Raw genomic sequence first — 21,389 nt, forward strand, 5'->3', positions numbered from 1 at the left:
TACTTTGTGTACATTGAAGTTGGATTTCATGTATGTAGAGGAAGAAGTTGAAATTCTTGTAGAAAGAAGGAAACTTTCTAATTTGGGTGCAGAGCTAGGAACAAGTTTGTGGTATCTTCACACACCCTGCTATCCCTTCTCCAACCTTCCAAAGCCTACTCTTTTCATTCACAACCCAACTCACCATCAAAATATTGTCTTGACAAACTGAGACACCTAAAAATCAGTCCTTCCAACTCATGTAGCACATGGAAGAATTATCATGTGGCCCTACAAAGACAAAGAAGATTAAATACATGATTACTAGGGTCATCCCACTCCTTGACAAGGATTTTCAACATGGGAATGACCCCCAAACCATTTTCTTACTGTCTCAGGTTACCCTAGTTTAGGGTAGTGGTAGTTTTTACTAAATCTTCTCTAACTTTGTAATAAATGAATGAAAAAGGATGAAACCAAAGAGAAATGACAAAGAATCCACTCCTCTAACACATCCAATGGGTCTCCCAAGTCGGTGAAGCAATTAATACAAAGAAAAGTTCATTTTAGTAGACTTTTACGTCTGAGAACACAAGAAATCACTAATAGTATTTGGATGGGCCCTTACTTAAATAAAGATAAGCTTGCTAGGTCATCACTTCGAATTAACTAAGAATCCATTATTTGCCATCTACTTGATCAAAATTTGAAACAAATCAATTCAGACTTGAATTTCTTGTGGAGGAAGCCTTCTTTTGCCTTTCTTTATACTCCTTATAATTATACAAATAATAGCCTAAAGATCTTTCATTTGGCCCATTTATCCATTTGATTCGAAAGTCAACAACTCTAACAACTTTATTTAGTTTGGTAATGGAATTCTCTAAGGCTTTCACCACATTGGCAGCATGAGATGTAGCCACAATTAACACCATACATTCATTCAAGACTTGTTCGTCAAATTTACTATTTGGCCCAAACTTCCCTTCCACCTTCTTATCCCATTTAAACAAAATAACTTATATAGTGTCCAACCAATCCTTATCTGATCTAAAGGGATGAGCCCCCAAATTAATTGTTATGTATTCATCATAAGCCCAATGCTCAATTAACATGGGATAATGGTACTTTACCATCTTAGTTATTTTTCCTTCTAGACTACTTTGAATGAAGCCATTATCTTCATCTCTCAATACATCAGCTTCTTTGATTTTATTTTCACTCAACGTTTTAATTTCACTTCCTCACATCTTTCTCCCATTGATTAGCATAGGTTGACATTATTAATTCCAACTTATTGGCTTCATCATAAACATTGTAGAACTTAGCAAAGAAGGGTCTGATGTGATTCATTTGCTCCATAACCCATGTATCCATCATTGTAGCTTTACCCTTCATAGCATACAAATATTCCATTTCTTTTTTAGGAAGAAAAGTAGGCATTAGTATCCCTGAAACTTGAGAAGCTCAAGGGGCATCAAGATCTTTAAAGAGTTGTTCATGTACTATGATACTAAATAGCCTTCCTTTCTTGTTTAGATTGGTATCATTTTTGCATCCTTACCTTTATAGTCTCAGTAGGTGCATCTAAATTGCTACTTCTCCCCATTTAGTTTATTTTCTAAATTTCACTCGAGTTCCCTAATGATCAAAAGGATCCATTTCTCAGTCATCCTTATTTGGCATTGGGATAGCGATGTTTGCAACTATCTCTCCTTTTGCATAGTTTTAGGTGGCATACAAGGTCATTGCCTTCTTTGGCTTCCTTGTGGCCTCAACCTCAATGATCATCTTTTGCAAACTTACTTTCTTCAATACTCTCTTCTTTATCCTTTCAAAGTTGAATTGTATCCACTTAGTAACATCTAGATTCTCATCCCTTTGGAAGGATGGGTTCATGGTAGTTACAACCTACTTTGGCCTTTTTTGCCTGTGAAGAAAGACCATGTCAGACAATATCAATGAACAACAAAATAAGGAGACAATTGCTAAATTGTGGTCTAACTTGAAAAGAAAAGGTGATGGAAAATGTTATTGTCCCTGCAAAATTTGTAAGGGGTTAAAGACTAGAAGACTTCTAATCAAAACAACTAAGAAACATTGTACATTGCATGGTCACATTGAAGGGGGACATGATTATCATCCATTGGTAAATTTTTCATTATATCGTTTTAACAATTTACATACATAAGAAATCACTTGATGATGAGATCATGATCATGGTTTATTTATGTTTATGAATTTTATATAGGTTGAGCACCCTGGAGCACATGATATGGATCAACACAACCCAGAGAATATGGTTTTTGAAGTGGAGGAACATGGAGATGTGAATATTGAAGTTGAAGATAATGATCCCATGGAAGATGACGACCATGAGCCACAAAACACAATTGAAGATGATGGTACAAATACATTGATCCATGACACATTTAGTACTGACATAGCTGATCATGATGGTGAATATGACCTTGATGTTGTTCATGATGTCCCTCTACTTGAGAAGGCATCTAAGGCCCTTTACAAAGGCTCCCAGACACCTCTTCTCTCTACTATATTGTTGTTGGTGAACTTGAAGGTTATGAATGGTTCATCCAACATAACAATCTCATGTATGTTAAGGTATGTCATATATGTCATTATAGTTAATAAATGGTGAATCATGTACCATTAATATTCTTTATATTAACAAATTATATCTTTTTTATTGTAGATTGATAGGTGAGTTTTTTTTACCACCATCAAATATTCTACCTCATTCATATCGAGAATTATCTGCCATTATGAAAGAGATTGGAATGGAGTATCAAGCAATAGATGCTTGTCCCAATTATCATATTATATATCACAAACAACATGAATTTTGAACTGAATGCCCTGAATGTCATATCAGTAGATATCGAATAGATCAAATAACAAAAAGGGTGCCTCGCAAGGTTCTTTGTTATATTCCCATTATTCCATGTATGCAATGATTATTCAAGTGCACTAGCTTGGAACAATTTATGGATTACCATGCACGCAATAGAATTGGAGATGACATTATTCGAATGTCTACGGATGGTTCAGCATTTATGGACATAGAGGAAAAGTGGCCACACTTTAAAGAAGAACCTCATAATCTCAGGCTTTCATTGGCAACGGACAATGTCAATCCATTTGGAGAGCTATGATCTATTTACTCAGTGTGGCCTGTTTTTGTTATGAACAATAACATTCCTCCATGGATGTCAATAAAGAGGGAGCACATAATGTTGGCGATGATTGTTCCAAGTATTTTATCGTTTAATAGTCATCTGCATTTAATTATAAATATTGTAGTAAAATGGTCATAATAATTATGTAATATTTTTGTTCATTCAATTAGGTAAGTACCAAGTCAAAGATATGAATGTATATATTGAGCCTCTTATCTACGAGTTGCTGGAGTTATGGAATGGTGTCATTATGTATGACGTCTCTAGAACAATAGGACAAAGACAATTTCAATTTCACGTGATGCTTGTATGGACAATACACGATGCCCCAGGGCTAACACATTTTTGTGGTATGTTATAGTGTTCAAGTTGTGCATGATAATTATAATTAAAAAAATTAACATATCTAATCCAATTATACATTATCTTGTTGGTCTTCAAACAAAGGCAAAATTTGCATGTCTAGTTTGTGGTCCAAAGATGAAATCTCATCATTCAAAAAGTCTAGGAAAGTAGGTGTTTGATGAGTATAGGCACTTTCTCCACAAAATCATAAGTATCGAAATACTGAAAAACATCTTTTCAATGGGAAAGAAAAGAATAAATCAAAGCCACGAAGAATGACACCTCACCTGTGGAAGTTGGAATATAATAGAATTAATCATCAAGGTAATGCCATTCCATCTAATGGTTTATGTCATAAGACATCTTTTCTATTGTATTTTGTTTACTGATGATGTGATTGATGATCATGAAGGTCGTCAAGGCATAAATGACCACCTTCCTAAGGGACTAAAAATTTATCCCCAATAATTTGGTAGGTTGCCCTACTACGAGCACTTACAAATTGTGCATTTGTTTGATACTATGCATATTAGAAAGAATATAACAGAGACATTATGGAAAATATTGGATGGAAGGCGTGACAAAGAAAAAATTGTCAAAATTTGTAGTGACATTTAGGAATCCAATCTTGCAATGAAAAATGTCATTCAATCAAATAGCCATGGAGACTAGATTAATATAAGTGACCTTCCTTGGTTATTAACAGACCAACAAAGCAATGCTATAAAAGAAGTCATACGAAAAACTCAATTTCCCACAGGATTTGCTGCAAACATAAACAATCTCATATCAAAGAAAAGTGAATTTGGGTCAGGGATGAAAACACATGTTTGGCATACCTTCATTAAGGTAATTCATGTTCTTGTGTTTTTACTATAAATTTGTATACTGTGCATGTACTTTCATTGTACTAAGTTAGAAAAAAATGAAAACATAATTTTATAATTGTTCATGTACGTTCTACCTCTATCTCTCCTAGACGATTTCGACAATAATGTCAAGCAAGTCATATATGATCTTGGAAAATACATGAGGTAAGTAGTGATATTTGTTCAATTCATTGTATAGATATTATATTTGCGATTTTTTTTACTTGTTATGTAATATATTTATTTGTGTCTTGAATATATTGTAGGTGGTTGTCATGTAAAGAAATCCATAAAGAAGATATAAAATACTGGAAGAGGAAATTCCTCATCTAATGTGTGAAATGCAAAAGTGTCTACCTTCAACTTTTTTCAATGCAAAAGAACACTACCTCATACAACAAGTTGAGGAGATTGAATTGTGTGGACCTCTACACACTAGGTCAATGTGGATGGTTGAGAGGCACTTGAAGTTTTTTAAGGCTTTGGTTCGACAAAGAGAACATCCTGAGGGCTCTATGGTGGAGGGATATATGGTATACCGGACTATGGTGTACATTTCTGAATATCTTCCTAAGTTTGTAGCAAAGATCCACGTGGATCGCATTTGGGATCCCAACCCCATTAACAAATTCGAAGGGGATTAATTGATGGGGAAAGGTAGATTGAGGAAAGTGAGAGGTAATTATAAGATGTTATTGTAGTTAATTAATTCTTAATCTTCAAAATAAATTGGTTGTAAGACGTCTATTTATTTTTTGTATAGTTGGTCAAGAGTGGGATGAACCACATTTGTATATTGCAAACAATATTTATTGGATGATGGTATGGATTGAACGTTGTCAACATTCTGGTTGCACATTAACATGGGAAGGTGTGGCTTCATTGGTTAAAGAAGCTCATCGTAATGGAGATTCCAATGTTACGCAAAGGGAAATTGATTTAGCATATGGTTTAAGAGATAAAAAAGTACGTATAAATTTATTAATCACCCATATGTTTATCAACTCATGATGCAATAATTTGTACATGTTTGCCATATCGCAGGTCAAACACCACAATGTTATGTGCTGCAATGGTCATAAATTTTGCATCAAAAAGTTGGATGACACGAAGAAAACTTGTGATTCTGGGATAACTGCAGTCTTTGAGGTGACAAATATTTCATTGAGAAACGACATACATCCTCAAGAGTCTCAAAATTGATACTATGGCATTTTGGATGATATAGTTGAGTGTGACTTTAATTCCTTCAAATTAGTTTTTCTCATCGTCAAATGGTACAAACTACTATTTAATAAAAATGATCCTGATAGAACTGTTATTAAACATGATAATGGTTTTACAATGGTTAATACAAGGTCGTTTGAACCAGTTGGGGATGAGCCCTATTTTCTTCCAATCTAATGTGAGCAGGTATTTTACTTAGAGGTTCCACATAAACCGGGTTGGTTGTTTGTTGTTACCAAGAGGAAGGTTGATAAAGTATAATATGATGGAAGAAGAAGATACCAAAGAAGTAGAAGATGATGTAGATGATGATCATGATTGACAGTTACTCGATGATGATGATGAAGAAGAAGATGATGATGATGATGATGATGATGATGATGATGGTGATGGTGGTGGTGGTGGTGGTGGTGGTGGTGGTGGTGGTGGTGGTGGTGGTGGTGGTGGTGGTGGTGGTGGTGGTGGTGGTGGTGGTGGTGGTGGTGGTGGTGGTGGTGATGGTGACGGTGACGGTGACGGTGACGGTGACGGTGACGGTGACGGTGACGGTGACGGTGACGGTGATGACGATGACAAAGATGACGACAATGATGGTGGTGGTGGTGGTGGTGATGATGATGATGATGATGATGATGATGATGATGATGATGATGATGATGATGATGATGATGATGATGATGATGATGATGATGATGATGATGATGACGATGATGATGATGATGATGATGATGATGAATTAAATGTATGAGGTATGCGATTAGTATATTATCTATTTAATATTGATTTCTTGATAGAAATTTATTTGACTTATATGGTTATATAATTAATTCATTATATTTTAAATTTTAATTCCATTACATAATTAATTCATGATGCACATTTTGATGTTTTTAATTCATGTTCCATGACCTCTAGCAGATCCTTATAGTAGAACTATGCCACCCCAAGGAGATGGAGATAGGGAGAGTGACTATTTATATCACATTTTTTAAACTTTGTGTTTATTTATGGAATTTGGATTGTTTATTAGCTATGTGATGGATCACATGTTTATGATGATACATGTGACATTTTTTGAACTTTGTGTTTATTTATAGAATGTGGATTGTTTATTACCTATGTGATGGGTTGTGATTTGTGATACATATGTGATGGATTACATGTTTATGATGACACATATGTGATGCTAATTATGATGCTCAATTACATATATAATGATACATATGTGATGCTTATGATACATGCATATTTATTGTTTATCAACTTACAAATGTAATGCTTATGATGCTCAATTGATGGTGTTGATTTCATGTATATATTTTGTGTGATGTTGCCACCCTTGGTGGGAACAGGTCATTGACTACAAACATCATCAACCCTTTAGTTGAGGATCCTGCATAGTCTACATAAAGTAAAGGTAAGGAATTAAAAAAATTACAATGATTATGATGACATCATCTTTTTTTTATTTAATACTCTTTTTGTCTACAAAGTTCATGTTGTTCATGTTGTGTACTATGTAATTTTTAGCTAACCTAAGATAATTGAATTACATGTGCAAGAACCTGAACCCCTTTGATGAGGATCCTGCACAATCTCATGGATCGACAGGTATAAGTCAATATGCCCTATAGAAACAGGTTTATTTTTAAAAATTACTTGGAAAACAAACTTGCTCAGTTTTTCAAACCTCGACATTAGCAGCAAATCTAATACAGTTATCAACACTTGAGGTTCCAGTTGGACTTATTCAAATTTTAATCTCAACATCAACTTTAGGACCGACTTCTTCATCAACATTACCCTCATTTACAAAATATCTCTCTCATTACCAAACAAATCTCTCATTTGATGGATTGCAGGTACCACCAAATAGGTATTTGTCAGATGTGTCTTCCTCAAGTGAGGGAAATGCAGGAATAGAAAATGAAAGTGAGACATGTAGTAGGTCGACAATAGGGAGATCAACTAGAGGTCAAAAGATTAGAAGAAAATTCAATAAACGGTTGAAATTTTTCCTTGCTCAAGGGGGGTCATGTTCTTATGATGATGAGACCAAAGGAGACATTGAGGTGCCCTTGAGGTACAAACATCTAAAAAAACAATGGGTACCCAAGGAACTTCCTCCAATAAACACCGATTTTTCTATTAACGATAGGATATATCGCATAGCACCTTCATCGTTACATGGTTTGGGCCTATTTTCCATGGACGACATAAAGGTCTGTTACAACAAAGTTGTTGAATTGATGGAGTTTGTCAGACCTTGTTGCAATTACAATAATTGGATGCAAATTGTTTGATATAAAAAAAGTATGTGTAGGTATGCACTGTCAGCAAATTATATACAATAAAAAGATAATGATCAAAGTAAACGAGTGGTTGTATACATTGATGGAAGGCCAAAAAAACAACAGGGAATATGGCAGGTTTTATAAATAGTACGCGACTTGGGTCAACTAATAAACAACTTAATTGCATATTTGAGGCATGCGAGGGAAATCATGTATTCGTATGTGCGATAAAATTAACAAGTGCAGGGGAAGAGCTGCTAATCAATTACAATTTGAATCATATAGATACAAACAAAGTTACTATCATGGGCGTGGTACGTATTGTATACCATTTAAATTAACCAACCTCCAATTAATGACTCCAATATACCATTTTATTATGAATTTTTTTGCTAAGTCTATTCATTTAATTTCGCTAACGTTTTTATATTTTGTATTTGTCACAGGGCGACATGGATCCATCACATAGCACAGACAAGGATGTAGGTTGTGACACTTCTATCGAGAAGGTAAACCTCATTGTAATTGTACAAATTAGATAGAAGCAAACTGTTACATCATTATGTTCTTTTTTTTAGTGTTTTAGACTAATTTTGTAATTGTTAATGATATTCTTGTCACAGACGGATGTTCGGGGAAAGGGGAAGGGAGCTGCAGTACTTGAGCACCTCTCTAGGGATGTGGACTCAACACTTGGATTAAGTGATGATGGCCCTACAAATTCCACAAACCCAATGGAATTGATAAAAAAGTCTATTAGAAAAATGAGTAGAGAGATTGTTGCTTTGGCATTCGTGGAGCCTCATAATGATGAGATACGAGAGAAGGTGCAAAAATTGATTCAGACAACAGAAAACTTGCAAGTAAGTAGTAAGCTTTAATTATAACAAAAGTTAAATATTGGTTTATATTTTATACTCTTTTATGTCATTAACTAAAATATGTACGTGTTGTTTTTACAGCAATTTATGCGTCCTCAAGAAACTGGTGGCCATGATCAGGGTGTTGTAGGTAGTTCAGGTGATGATGCTTTCCTTGGCTTATCACTTTGAGTACCCAAAATACATCATACTTGATATTGTCAATGTTCATAATAAAGGTCATCCTTGTTTACAATTCTTGCACTTTTAATATATAATGTATTATTCTTCAGGTGTTGTCAATGTTCCTGTGCAAATTTCATCGACGCCTCATCAGAGGTTAGCACCACTTGTATTGCTGACTACAATGTTGGCAACATGCAGCATGCAGACATCCTCTACTATAGGTCATATTGGCCCGTCCACTGTTGGTAGATCCCTCTTTTTCTCTATCTTCTGTTATGTGTTTATTTCCCTTCAAGTTCTTTCTTGGGGGAATTTCATAGTGGATTCATTTTTTGCAACAGGAGATGCACATGAGGATGTGCTAGAGGCAACTATTGCTGATAGCATACCATCATTTCTTAGATCTTCTTGTATTTCTAGTATGGGAACATTGCAGGCCACATTGGTGGTGAGCGACGAACAAATGATTCCCTTAAAAATACAGAAGGTTCCAAGTACTTTAAAATTATTATTCTATATAGTCTAATTGTAATGTACTTTCTGATCACTCATTTTCGAATAATGATCCCATGAAATTTTTGCTGGAAATGATATTTTTTACAAAAATCTTAATGACATTGCATTGCAAATATTTGGGCCCACCATACGTAAAAGGTGGAACATCATATGTGAACTAACCCTAATGCACTATTTTAATTTCATATCATTGCTAGAATAGTTTTCCTTTGATCCATTTCTTGAACTATAATAAATGTAGCTTCAGTTCATTTATGAATCTAATAGGTTTTTTTGTTTTTTTAAAGGTGGAATGACCAAGAAAAAAGGTTAAAAGATGAATTGACAAACTGTATGGTTGAGTGGTTTGGAAATGACACCTTCGACAAAACCAAGCTCCTTGAAAAAGCTAACACATATCTAAAGAATGTGAGGGACCAATATAGTACCCATTTAGAGAAGAACGTAAAGTACAAGCATCCCCCCATGATTCCAGAGAGGGAGTGGAAGGACCTAATTTTGGATGTCAATGAGAGAATTGAAAATAAAAAAGGAAATACACCACCAGACACCAAAAGAAGGTATGGGATACTATTAAGAATGTAATTCTGTACTAATTAATTACTCTTTATATTTATATAATCTAACATATTTCAAACTTTTCATAGACTAAGTGACACGTCAAAGGCAACCAGGGAAAGAAAAGAAAAGCACGGGCAACACAAACTCGGCTCTGGTGGTTATATGAAACTTGCCGCATGAATTGTAAGTATTTGTAAATGAAATATCGCATCAAAATATTTATAAATTGCAAACGATTTTTTTTATCAAACAATGCAAGCAAAATTCATGATACCAAGCAAAAATGCAGGGCTCTGAATTCAATAGATCGCCCATAGAAGATGACAAGAGAATTGCCTACCAGCAAGGCTATACAACCATGGCTGATCAACTACGAGAATTGAGTGGGAAAACACAAGATTATGGTGCATCCGTCACACAGGTAAATAAGCTAAATGAAAATTGTTTCAAATTGAATACTTTACCCGCAATAATCTAATTGATGTTGAGTTCCAACATAAAGTGACTATATTTGTTTTAAATAAGAAAACAATGATAACAATGTGCATGACATTGGAATGCAGCCTGCTAATCGTGAAACACCACTTGCACATGAAGGTCCGGATGTGCATCCCAATAGTGGAGGTATTTATTTACTATTCAAATTTATTTATGTAATTATTAATACAATTAAACGTCTTAAATTTATAATTAGAGTAGTAATTAATGTAACCTTTTTTGTTAATATTTTAGAGAATGTAGTCGGTGGTGACCAAGTCGAGCATGATCCGGGTACACAACATCAGGAACTTGATGTTCCCCAATCAGGTAAAGAGGACCATTGTTATTCCTTTAAAAAAATTTAGTTGCAATTAGTGTTCAGCATTAATGTAACCTTTAGTATTTCAACTCCAGAGGATCTAGAGGGTGTTCAGCATGTTGAGGTTGAGGCTAGACAAAATGATGTGGCCCCATCAGGTAAAGAGCGCAACAATTATGTTCTCTAAATTAATGAAATACTTGTAACAATAATAAAAAATGTTTTGAATTTAACCCATTTCTTTGTTATTGCAGAGGACCCCCCTTCGCTTCAGTGTCCTCGTCCTCAGTATAGGACTAGGCATACATCGAGATCACGAGCAGAGGGAAAAACAACTGAAGAGGGGGGAAATGATGAAGAAAATGATGTTCCACTTAGTCTTTTCATAGCTTCAAAGAAAAAAGAAAAAAGAAATGATTGTAATCTACCTTATTTGACAATGATTATTTTTTATGTGTTAATTAATATCGATGAATGTTGAGTGTTAATCAATGTTAATCAATGTTATGTGTTAATGAACATTATGTGATATTAATGAATGAATGCTATATTTTATAAATGGTAGAAAGAATGAATGAATGTTAGATTTGCAAATTGCCATATGGGCTCTATGTAAAACTAATATTATATGTGTTGTGACCGCATTTTGTATGTGGTTTTGGGCGGGATGTATAAACTACTATAGGTTTATTTTATGAGCTGTGACCGGAGGTTTTCTTCCCAGGGTTCTTTCCTCTGGTATGCTCTTGAAATCCAATGTAAAATAAAATAAATTAATAAAAACGTTTAGTGGAATAATCCACTTTTATTTATAAATAAAATGTTAGATGTTAACGGGGAATTTAAAGTGATGTTGGGGGGGGGGGGGGGGGGGGAGGGGCCAAATGAGCTTCCACCTTCACGTGGTTGGCCCTGTTAAGTAGAGAATATTAAACTATTCTTGAAACCAAGTGAAGCTCAATAAGATAACACACTTTTCAATATTTCATTATGTTGTACTGTTAATCTTATTGAATAATGTATATTGAATCTTAATTGCAGGTCCAACAAAGCCAACACGAACAACAACACCACAAGTTGTTGGGTATAATTAACTCCCATATTGTCTTGTAAGTACACTAATAATATGAGTTGCTTCTAGTGTTTATATCCATGGTGGGACTGCAAAAGTTATGAATATGCCTCATCCTTGTAAATGTTTTTATTACTTGACATTTTATTTAGCATTTTTAAATTTTCCTTATCATTTTAAGTCTAACCACTTTTATATGGAATTTATTGTTCTAGTTTTTATTACTTGACTCCATGGTTTCTATGTGTGAGGATTATTGTGACTATAAGCTGCTATTACTTGGTGATTCATATGGACTATTATTTAGGAATTCTCCTTATCACTGTTGTATGATCTGCATGGTTGCTATCTTATATTTGTCAACCAATCTTAGATTTTCCCTCGATGATCATGTATTTTCTTGCTATTTGTATTCCCCATAATTTGAGTCTTTCTCATACTATTTTTTATATGCTTTCTCATCGCCTAGACTAATGCATAAAGTTCTATCATAAGTTAGATAGTCCCTCATTGTTGAAAAGAAAACCTTTGAATAGTAGCATACTATTTTACCATCTTATAACAAGATGGCTCCCATGAAATCCTCAGTAGCATTTGTGTAAGCTTCAATGAGCAACAAAGAATTAGGTAAGGTCAACATTGGAGCATTGTGATGCAAAGCATAAAGATTATATTGTCAGACGTAATTGACAATATTCAGAGCATGATTCTACTAGCCTGTTGGATGAACCTTCTTTAACAACTACTTAGTTAGAACTAATGATTCAACCATCTTCTTAAATAAATCAAAAAATGAATTGATTTGACCTGCATTGCATTCTTATGAGTATGCCTTTAACTACTAAGTGTCTAATATGTTTTGAGCATGCCTACTCCATGGGCGTTTTATATGTACACTTCCCTCATGTATACCTTGTGCTTGCACCATGTCTATCATGTGTCTGGCATATGTGTTTTATATCGTATGTGTATTTGTGTTACTTCATGAATGAGATGTTTTCAGATGTCTATTCCATGAATACCTATCTCTTGTATGCTTCATGATCGATGTGTCTTCAGCATATCCACTCCATGAGAACCTTTCTCATATATGCTTGTACCTTATGTGTATTTATGTATTACTTCATGGTTTACATGTATGATTCATGCCTTGCATGTATTCATATGTATAGTTTGTGCTTTACATATCTCCTTCATGCCTTATGAGCATTACTTCATGCCTTGCATATATTCATGTATGTTGATTCTTTGCTTACATGTATCCATTATCTTATGTCTTATGTGTACACTTCATATATTATGGTATTTATGTATACTTTATGCTACGTGTATGCACATCTTATAGTATTTATGTATACTTTATGTTACGTGTATGCTACATGCCTTAAGTGAATTCATGCGTACACTTCATGCTTTACATGCATTTGTGCCTTATGTGTACACTCTATTTTTTGCATGAATGCTTCTTGCCCCAGTATATTCATGTGTATGCTCTATATGTATTCTTTATGTTTTATGTGCATACTTCATGCTTTAAGTGCATCCATGTGCCTCATGTATATTTCTCTTAAATGCATATTTTATGTATATATACCTGATAAATTGTGGATATTAATGTGTCTATTGTGTCTTCAACATGATTTCCTCATTGTATGATTTATATGTGTACTTTTTCATATATGCATTGTACCTTAGGGGGTATTTGTGTGTATTACTTCATGTCTTGCATGGATGTTTCATGCTCTTGCCTTGCGTGTAACAATATGTATGTTTCATGACTTAAGAAAATTCATGCTCTACATATATTCAAGTGTATGCTTTATGACTTTAGTGGATTCATCTGGATGCCTCATTCTTTATGTATGCTTCCTACTTTATGCGTTAAGTATATTCACGAGTATGCTTCATGATTTCAATATTCATTGTATGCTTCATAATTCAAGTGTATTCGTTTGTATGCTTCATGCTTTAAGTGCTCATTGTATGCTTCATGTTTCAAGGTATTCATTTAATGTATTCCTTATGACTCATGTGTATTCATTTGTATTCCTCATGTTTCAAGTGTATTCTTCATGCTCCATGCACAACATGTGTGCTTAAGTGAATTCATGGACACTCTACGTGTTACACTGAAAATCCCATGCTTTATAAGATACATATATTCACATGTATGATCCTTATTCAAATCATGTCTTAAATATATTCATGTATTTATATGTACTTTTTTATTGGTATGATCCAAGATTTACGTTTGATCGATATCTTATGTGTATTCATGTGTATTGTGCACTATATGTGTCAAAGGTATATTTCATACTTTATGTAAATACTTCATCCTTTACAGGGTTGACTCCTGTTGTTGTGCTTTCAGCATGATTACTTCATGGATGTATGGTCCTCCCTAATGCATACTCATGTTATTGTGGAACTATTTGAGTTTGCATGGGTATGCTAGGTATCATGTCACCTTGATTTTTTCAAGATCAACTTGAATGGGAGAGTGGTTGATAATGTAACTAAATTTGCATGGTGCCAAAATTTCATTTGTTGAGGTTGGTTTGCAACTTATGTTGGCATAGCTCCCCAGCTCACTTAAAATATTGAATCCTTTAATTGGACAACAACATGTATAGTTGACTATCTGCACTTTTGGAAGCTATAGGGCCTTATTCAACTTTGTAATGCAATAAATTCTAATATTGGAGCTTGTGTAAAGTAATGTCTTATTCAACTGGAAGGTCTTATTCAATTTTGTAATCCAATCAACTCTGATGTTCAACTTTTAGAGTAACATCCCATACAGCTGCAACACTTTGGCATTAAATGAGTTGGCAATTACAATACTATTTTCTGGAGTACTGGATGGCTTGCAATGTTCAATTATATTTTTTGAGTTTGTTTTTCATTTTATTTTATTCTTAATTGGTTTGATTACTTGTTATATGTCTGCAGAATGTTGTGCTAACAAATTTGATTGATAAAGAGGGAGAAGTCAGCCCAGTGGAAAGTCAAAGAAATGAGTTTGAATTGCTGGACTTGAGTAGCTCTTGAAAAATAAAACACTCTCGAGGTGGGCAATTATTTTTAATACAATATTTACTATTTTAAGTTTGTTTTATTCCAGTAGATCTTCGTACGGTTCATTATTTTCTATCTTCCATTATCATGCTTATTTGATAGCTTCGGATTTACCTACCATGGGAGGGAGATTGATGCTAGTAGACATGGTTGGATTTGGGAATATTGATCAATCTGGCTTTGTTGGGTTTGAGACAAAACTTCAGGTATTCCTTTTCCTTATTATCGTCATTCATTGTGCACAACATTTCTATATCTAAGGTCAGATTGCAGGTATCCATTTTGTAATTTAGAGATTTATAATGCAAGCATATCACACACACAAAAGCCAAATGAACGTTACTGAAAAGAGAACTCCAAACCAAAATATTAGAATTACATCTCCTCCAAAATGATATTGCTCTAAACTTAATAGCACACGTACATCTAACTTTTCTCTCCTCATTTGGTGAATTCTTTAAATTCCTTTTGAAAGATGTCATGCACTATATATACATATTTATTTAGTTAATAATTGTAGACTTTATAGATAAAATGCATATACTTTTATTTATTTCTAGTGTTCGGTATCACTTTTCTTTGGCAATCATCAAGGAAAGATTAATGTTTTAAGGTTTTGAATCACTATTTTTGGCAAACATCAAGATAAGTTTATTAGTTTCTAAGGTTTAGATCACTTTTCTTGGTCAATCACAATGATATTTTGTTATTGGATTGGAGAAAAGTTAAAATATATATACAACTAATTATTTATATATTGTACATGATCTTTTGTTTCCCTAGCATGAAAGATAACAAGAATTCCTTGCATTTTTTTTTATCATTTGAATTCATTATCGACTTTACAACTAAATCTAGCCTAAAGTTCAACTCTCATAACTATTTGGGTTGTTAAGATGTTTTTATATTTTCACTACTTGTGTTATACAATTGGGAATTATGACCCTCACATTCACAATTCATGGCCAACATGCGCCTTAATCAATACTCAAATTATTCATATACAAACCCAAATCATATAAATAATAAATGTCAAATCGACCTGAACAAATCAATGGAGTCACCTAATTAGTGTCTCCTACTCCCTAATAGATAATGGGAGATCAATTACACAATCTACAATATGCAACAAACTGCTACAAACCTTACAAAATGAATCATTAGCTCACTACATCATGGCCATGGATATTGGAGGATCCTCTTAGAATGGTTTAATCTTCTTAAATTCCATTCCATAGTTTAACTATAAGCTTTAGTAAAAACTCTTGTCCAAGAACTCCAACACCATGACTTCACCAAAGGTAACTTAGGTAACTTTGTCAATCACAAACATTTCATGAAATTATAGAAGTCCTTAACACCCAAGGCTGATCAAAACATGAATAGATTCTTCAATCTTTTCACCATGGTTGTATATCCTAATTTTCCATACGAAGTTAGATCTATCTCCCCTTATAACCAAAATGCAACACTTTCCCACCCTTACACAGAAATTTGTTTCAACTCTAACTCTCCAACGCAAGCTTCTATCATGTCCCCGCCATGACAACCAGACTCACACCATCTCTAATAAGGGAAAATTGTCTTGTTTCAAGACTTCACAATTTTCTATAACTCAAATTGTGCCCAAACATCAATCTAACCCTTTGTTAATGCAAAGAATGATATATACACAACAATTAAGGTATATATCATTGTCTTTGAGGAGTGGTCCTATTATCAACTAAGGCAACAACCTTATTATTAGTGTTGCAATCTCAACCTTAGTGGAGCAGTGATCTCTATTGTGTGTTGAAAATTGTAGCTAGCTCGGATACCTAACTATTGAATTTTAATGTTGTCAATGACAATTAAAAATCCTATGTATTACCTCTCATGCAATCCAAACCACTTAGGGCTGGGCCCAAATACATGTGACTTGTAATTATGTATTGCTATGAATATTGGGCAAGACCTATATATAATGTAACTTGTGGATAGGATAGGCCCTATAAACATAACTTGTAATTTGGTCTAACCCTAATTGGGCGATGTAACTTGTGGTCCTATATTGAATGTAACTTGTAACTTGTGAATAGGGCAAGACCTATCTTATGTATCTTGTAATCTTAACCCTATGTTTTGGCACCAAGTTGAAAGGGCTGACCTAGAGTGAATTGGTAGGTTGAGTCACATATACATACAAAGGCTTAGTCATTGTATCCACATACACTCAGCAAATTGTCTTCAATCAGAAAATTATCTCCTTCATTCAACAAATTGTTTCTCTGAGTCAATGAACTATAATTTAAGGATAGCGAACCATCTTGCAGTGACAATGATCCTCATTCTAGAGACAACGAACTATTCTCAAGGGTAGTGAACTTCATCTTGTGGACATTGAGCTTCATTTGAAGGCTCTTAACTGTCATTGATGATAACGATCTTTATCCTAGAGCAACGAACACTACCTCTGGGGCAGCGAACCTCCTTAATAGCAGATACCCTATGCTTAGAGATAAGTTTATCTGTAGTACCCCTACCCTAATCAATTTATAATCTCGGTTTGACCTTCGTTAGTTTATCATAATATAATGATTATAGTCAGATGTTTTGATTTTAGTGCATTCCTATTAATGTGGTTTTCACACCAATTTGTATGCAAGTTATTAATTCGCCTATTTCATGTTATTATCTCGGGCTAACACTTTCATTAAGTTTATATATGTATGCATGTATGAATCTTGGTTGCAGGAGATTTTAGGTACAATGCCGCATGGGTGCGAGGTTCGTCTCCACCTGAATTCGTAGGTTCGAGTGTGCCTCTTTGATCCTTAGAGTTTGGATTAGGTGGTTGTAAGACCCTCGTTTGACCATAGGCGTGCTCAAGTGAGCGTCGTCAATCATCATCGGTATTCCCTTTGGTTGGGTATGCGGTTCATTTGTCTGTTTGGCTTTCTTGGGTTGCGTGTTTTGTGTGTGGTTAAATCGAGTAATTAATCCTTATTATCTAGTTGGATTTATTGTGTGTTTACACATTAGTATTTTTGGGGACTAAATTAAATAGGCTCCATTTTTATGTGATTAATCATTAATTGAATTGCTCAATTCAGGTTGGTAGCAAGTTCAATTAAATGGTTAATTGTAATGTTAAATTTATTCTGTTTATGCGGTTGGAAAAGAAAGATTTAAATTTAATTGCAATAGAATTAGTTTAATCTTGTTGGCATTTTGGAAATAGAAAGGTCATTTTCAGTTATTTGAGAAAATCAATTTTAAATTGAAAAGCAAGTTAATTTATATTGATATAGTTTAAAAGAATGATTTTTGTGATTTATTTTAAATAAAAATTTTAAATCCAAAATAAAAAATTTGGTCAAACCTTTCCCATTTAACCTAGGTTTTTGGAAAAATATGGGAGATTGATTTTTTTTAGAAAATATTTTTGGATGGAAAAATTTGGGGGTTTTGGGAGGAGAAGGATTTCTTGAGCTGCAGGTTGGGGCTCTTCATTAGATCTTGCCAGGAATGTGAGATGAGGTAGGATTCAGATGCATCTCTTTGATTTCTGGTTGTATAGTTCTTTCTTTTCTAAAACCAAATATTGGATATTATTTGGGAATGGTTGTTCATGATGAACTCTTGTGTAAATCTCCTTTGGGTGTTCTCAAATTTAAGTTTTATTTAGAAATTAGTTTGTTTTGGGCAAGATTGATTGAATGGATTGGATAAATGGTGTAAATCCATCTTAGGTTGCTTTATATGATTTTCTGGTTGAGAAAATTTGCCTATTTTGATTATGTTTATTCTAAATTTGGTTCTTTGTGAAAACCATGCATTCTGGAAGTTTATTCCTGTTTTGTTTTTGGTCTCTACCTGAGACTTAGCATTTTGGGGTTGTTAAAAAATTAAATGTTAAAAAAATATATATTTCATGTCTCTACTGAGACTGTGTTTTTTTTCTGTTACAGTTAATTTTTAAAAGTAAATTTAAATATATATATATATAATACCCACGTGGCAGGGCACAAACCCCCATCACACGGGAGGTAGCTTGCTACCAAAGAGCGGCTGCTACCTTTTGGTAGCAGTGCTACCAATGGTAGCGAACTGCTACCTTTTGGTAGCAGCGCTACCGTAGGTAGCGTGAGCTACTAAGGGGGACCTAAGGGGGACCCACGTGGATAACCCCCCCCCCCCGTTCTTTTCATTTTAGAAATTGTTAATTTTTCTAATGCAAAAAAATGTATATATAATATTTTAATATTTTAAATAAATGTTAAGTTTTTAATAAAGTTTTTTAATTATGATTAAATTTGGCATTAATTAATAATTCATGAACAATTTGTTATTAATTAATTGTATAGTGTTAAATATACATTAATTAATATTCAAATCTCATTTTATTATTAATGCATATTTTTCTAATTAAATACTTGATTTGTTAATTTCGCTATTAATTATTAATTTGTTATATTTAATTAATCGCGGATTAATAAATATATACATAAATTATTAGTTAATTTTTGGTATTTTTTTTTATTATGTACGCAAGGAAATAATTTGTTAATTTGAGAATGGATTATCTATATTTGGTTTTTTTTTTTAAATACATATTTCCTTGATCTGAAACTGTAACTTGGTTCTGGAAAAGATGAATTTGGAGATATTGTTTTCGAACCAGTATCGTAATGATGTTTTAATTGAAGATTAAATATCATATTTAGTTGGCTAACCTTTATTTAATTATATTCATGTGAACTTGGTTTAAAAACTCATAATGACGCATTTATGTATGTTCGATGCAATTGAACCTTAGAGAGTTAGAAAGCCAAGAACGACCTATACCTAGATGAGGTAGATAACTGCAATCTAACTTAGATCATTTAGAAAACTTGATCGACATTTAATGTTTAAATCAATTTGGAAAAGGATTGTATCTACCGCTTATTACCTTTGCAAGTTTTAATTTTTGTTTTCGCTTTTTCTTAAGTAGTGGCAAGCCTTGCTTTGTTTGATTGGACCCTATCATATGGATTGATTTGGGTACCTATTTCTATCCTCGGTCTCGAGTTTGTTTATTTTTTGTGGTGGTGTTTTATTTGGTCTTATCCTTTATGTGGGTGTCGAATGATGTTTAGTGGTTGACCATAGTTGGTCAGGTCTCTAGTTAGAGTACCACCTATCAATGCACCTCATATGAGTCGTGTTTGACCAAATGGTTGTTTCCTCCTTTTTGAACTCCATTTACTTGACCATGTGTATTCCTTGGTTTTTGAATTCATTTGAGTATAGTCTAGTGTCGTAAGGGAAAGTGGCTTTTGATTGGGGGCCACGCCTAAAGTGGCTACTGGGTAACCCATCGAAAGTGAGTCTAATAAGTGATAACCTAATAGTATATTAGAGTGTTGTTAATGAATCTCTAAGTAAGATAATTGTGCCTCACACATGGGATGAATGCTAACACAGACTCGACATGTTGTGAGAAGGCCTGAAATGGCAAACCATCATCCTTGTCTTCACGAAAGGATGTGTGGGTCCACATGAGGCTTGGATGGGTCGGAGGTTTGGATTAGGTTTCCAGGGCAACCCAGTGTATGGGGCTGAAACCTATGAAGACCTGCCATGGTAACCATACCAGGTTGTGTGATGACACTTGTCCCCTATGTTCACTAGTGTGTTGTTGTGTTGTCTTGATAGGAGCACTTTTGAGGAATTGTCCTGTTGCTTATGCCCTTGTGAGTACCTAATATCATGCTAGACCTTGGGTTGCGATGACTTAGTTTTGTGGATGTTGCAATGGACCTTTATATTTCCTTCGATCATGTTCAGTTGGATCCTTTCCTATTCAGGGATCATTTATGTATTTATTGACCAGTGTGGTCATTTGTATATTGGTTATGTTTCGCCTTGCTGGCAGGATTGTAAACAATGTGAACCTCATGTATTCTTAACTTTTTTAATTATCAAAGGGGTCTTGCACTTGAGTAGACCCGGAGATGTAGCCCTCTAGGGGTGAACTCCGAGATCAATTTGGTGTTATGTGATGCTTTTGGTCTTATGTTTCATGTTTAGTATTAGCATGTATGGATGAATTTTTGATAGAATGTATAAGTGGATTAGATGAAATTAATCTTAAATGCGTGTATGCAGTCACCATTTAAATGCAGTAATTGGGTCATGAAAGAATGTAGATTAGAATAATGGAATATATTCAGTTATTGTTAAGGAAATTAAGTATGTATGGAAAGATCTCATTAGTTTATGATAAAATTCAAGTGTGATGTTAAATTAGATGCCTGACTCAAATTTTAATGAAAAGTATGAATGAACGGTATAGATAAATCTTAATGGATGAACCTTATCTTGTGATTTATATTTTCATCTTCTGAAAGAAATTATCCTTGTTTAAGAATTATCTCATTAT

This window comes from Cryptomeria japonica, chromosome 2 (genome assembly GCF_030272615.1).
Source record: "Cryptomeria japonica chromosome 2, Sugi_1.0, whole genome shotgun sequence".
NCBI classification, from domain to species: domain Eukaryota; kingdom Viridiplantae; phylum Streptophyta; class Pinopsida; order Cupressales; family Cupressaceae; genus Cryptomeria; species Cryptomeria japonica.